Source organism: Condylura cristata, unplaced genomic scaffold (genome assembly GCF_000260355.1).
Source record: "Condylura cristata isolate star-nosed mole 26May11 unplaced genomic scaffold, ConCri1.0 scaffold00004, whole genome shotgun sequence".
Taxonomy (NCBI): Eukaryota; Metazoa; Chordata; class Mammalia; order Eulipotyphla; family Talpidae; genus Condylura; species Condylura cristata.
In genome coordinates this window covers 1,508,712-1,512,321 of record NW_004567105.1, presented here as the reverse complement: position 1 = coordinate 1,512,321, position 3,610 = coordinate 1,508,712, and the positions used below count along the sequence as shown (strand labels likewise).

Genomic DNA, 3,610 nt, shown 5'->3' with positions numbered 1-3,610 from the left:
GGCCGCAGGCCCGGTGTAAGCCGAGACGACCATGCTGCTCCCCAGGGCAGCGGCGGGGCTCGTCTCCGCTGGCAGGGGCGGTGGGGGAGCAGCTGTGCCCGGCCCCCCTTGCAGACGCTCTTCTCCCAGAGGGGGGACCCCACTTAGTGATGCGAGCATCTTCTCACGCGTCCGTCAACGGGCTCTGTGTGTCTCTGATGAAATGTCTCAACCCCCTGCCCATTTTGGGGCCGCTGTCCTCTGCACGATCTAACAGCTCTTGTCTCCTTTGCTGGGTACAGGACTTACATGGATTTGCTCTCAGTCTGGGCTTGTCTTTTCACTTCCTTGATCTTCTGAAGCCCAAATTTTCAGAGGTTTTGACAAGTCCAACTGACTGACTTGTCCTCTCATGGGCCCTGTGTGCCAGCGTCGTCTCTGAGCCACCTGCCTGACTCTGGATCACAGGGCTCTGAGCGGGCCCTCGGTAAGAGTTTTATCATGCTGGCCTTGCTGCTTAGGCCTGTGGCTTGTTTTTTATTCATTTTCGTGGGTGTATAAACTTAGTAAAGGCCTAAATTCCTCTTCCTACAGGTGATGACCTACTTGTCCCAACACCATTGTTGAAAAGGTTATCCTCTCCCCTCCTGCACTGGTGAAAACAGAATCGCCTATAAATAAAGAAAACTTGGAAAATTCCACCTGGAATTTTCTTGGGGCTTACACTGAACTCTAGATCGGTTTCGCCGAGAACCGCCATCCTGCCCACGCTGAGTTTCCTATCCATGAACATGGGAAGTCTCTCCATTGGTGTACATCTTTGACCTCCCTGGACAGGGTTTTGTGACTCTAAGTGTATCTGCCCTTCTTTTGTTAAGTGTATTTTTTTTTAAGATTATTTATTTATACATACAGAACTGGGGTACAGGCCAGAGGTGCAGCAGCGGTGAGAAGACTCCCTGGAGACAGAGCGGGGAGCAGAACAGGCAGATGGGCGAAGCACACTGCTGAGGGGAGCGGCGGGGGACGGCTGCTGCGCCCTGGGGCAACGGAAGCTTTGTCCTTCATTCTATTAACATCGTATGTTATGTTAACGGGTTTTTTTTTCTTGGCAGTTAGGCCAATCTTGTAATTCTGGAATAAAGTTCACGTGGTCACAGCAAGCATTCAGTCCTTTCTGCACCTTGCCGGGCTTAGTTTCTTGGTATTTTGCTGAGAATATCTGCAATTACACTCATCAAAGGTAGTGATTTATGGTTCTTTTCCTGTGCTTTTTGGGGTCTGGCTTTGGTTTCAGAGTGCTAATGGCCTAGAAGAGTGAGCTAGGAAATAATCCTTCCTCCCATCTATTCAGGAAATTTGTAAAGGATTGATATTACTTATGTAATAATATTCTATAATTTCTATCGTCTTCATTAAGAATTTGCGTGTTTTCTGCTAGATATATTTCCAGGTATTTGGTTTTTAAAAATACTATTAGTGGCCCCCCTGGTGGCTCAGCGGGTTCAAGCGCAGCCCTGCACGCTGGCCGCAGCTGCTTCAGTGCGAGCTCGATCCCTGCCTGGAGTGACCCCAGGGCGCAGCAGCCCTCTCCTGTCTCCCCGCTGCTCCCCTCAGCGGTGGGTTTCAGTCCATCTGCCTGTTCTGCTCCCCACTCTGCCTCTGGTGAAGCCTCTCACCGCCCCTGCACCTCTGGCCTGTACCCCAGTTCTGTGTGCATAAATAAATAAAAATCGTTTAAAAAAATACCATTAGAGATATTTTTTTAAGTTCTTCTGTGACTTGTTTATTGCTGTTTCAGGAAAGAGTACTGGTCTCTGAACTCTGTTATTGACTAGCGCATTTTGGAAGATTGTTTTGGACTTCCTACTTACGAAATCATGTGAGCTGCAGTTAACGACATCAAGAATAGGAATAGGCAGGGCACGGGTGATTCTTCCCAGCGCCGGGGAGAGAACTGCGGTGACTTAGCTGCGAGCGATGACACCAGCGGGCCTCTCACAGAGGCGGAGGGCGGCGGTCGGGGAGCGGCCCAGGGCCCAGGGCAGTGCCTCTCCTAACTCCCTGCACCCCTTTCTTCAGCAGGAGAGGTCCTGGCACACAGTGCCCTCCCAGCGAGGGGACAGCCCATCCCGCTCCCCCGCTCTCCTGTGCTGCTCCCTCGTCTCCAGTCCCAGGCGGCCGAGACCCAGCAGCGGCAGGAGAGGCAGCCCCGGCCGGGGGCGAGCAGCGGCTCTGCAGCCGGCGGGCTGCTGCGGGGTGCTCCGGGCTGTGAGCTCATTCGCAGGCCCTTGCCCCATTCCGCTGGGCCCAGCTAAGCGCCCAGGCTGGGCCCAGGCTGGGCAGGCAGCCGCGTCCCTGTTGTTTATGCGTCTCGTTGAATAATGTGCAATGTATAATTGGCACACAATTAAATAGGCTACTACTTGGCTGGCATTATCACTGCTCTCCATTAACGGAGATGAAGACTTTCATTACTTTTAATTAAATTACTTGTCCAATATACTAATAGCAGCGAAGGAAACAGAGGCCTTCATCTGTCTGTAAGAGGCAGCCCAGTCAGCTCAGTCAGGCCGCTGGCGGGGGGTGGGGTCCCAGCCTCACCACTCACTGGCTGGCCAGCCTCAGGTCACCCTGATGCCCTCCTTCCTCCGCAGGGGCCCCAAGTGATGGAGTCAACGCGTCTGCACACAGCGGGCGGTCGCCCAAAGCGGCGGACACGTGCAGTCGGGGTGAACGCAGTCACCCACTCGGACGCATGGGCCCGCTCCAGGCGGTGTCGCTTAGAATGCTCGCCCCATCTGAGAGGCCAAGCCACACGGGCCTGACGAGCGGCTAGGACGGGTACGCTGGTCTCCCCGGGAGAGGCAGAACCCGCGCTGCCGAGACTGCGCCATGCTGGCGGCCCCAGGGGCTGGGGCGGGGCTGCCTGAGGTGAGGGCCCGGACCGCTGGGACGGAGGCCAGGCGCCCGCTGGGCCACGTGGCTGGGCCGCTGGGCCCCCAGGGCCCCTGGCTCCCCGGCTTTGGGGCTCCTCTTCCGTGCAGGTCGCAGCTGGTCTGGGAAAGGACCTATATTCCTCACTAGTCTGGAGACACCCCCTTACCGGAAGTGCGTGGTAAACAGCAATCCAGGGACCAAAGCATCCAGACGGAGCTCTGGAAAGTCAGCCGGGAGGGCAGGGCTGACGTCTACAGCAGCTTCGAAGCCGCCTGTGGGGTCCCTTCCTGGCAGGCCGGGACGGCCAACCACTGGGGGCCGAGCCAGTGTTTGTTCGTGGGCTCCGGGTTGCCCTTCCTGACTGTCCCGTAGGCAGGACCCTGTCGCCTAGCGGGCCGCGGCCTCGGGCAGCTCACGGCAGGAGGGACAGCCCCGGCGAGGGGCCTTGGGAACCGCGGGAAGCGCCGGTGCATGAGTGAGGCGCAGGAGCTCTTCCGGCGGCTGAGAAGGGGGTGTCCAGGGCGCGGGCCGCAGGGGAAGGGGCCCTCTCCAAGAAGGCCGCAAGGGAAGGGGCCCTCTCCAGGAAGACCGCAGGGGAAGGGCCCTCTCCAGGAAGGCCACAGGGGAAGGGGCCCTCTCCAGGAAGGCCGCAGGGGAAGGGGCCCTCTCCAGGAAGGCCGCAGGGGAAGGG

General features: G+C 57.4%; 1 protein-coding gene across 1 annotated transcript in view; it reads right to left on the bottom strand.

Annotated features, from left to right (window-relative positions):
• The window catches only part of EFCAB6 (EF-hand calcium binding domain 6), a 127,605-nt gene that overhangs the window by 70,585 nt on the left and 53,410 nt on the right, over positions 1 to 3,610 (bottom strand). The gene's annotated exons all lie outside the window — the stretch shown is intronic.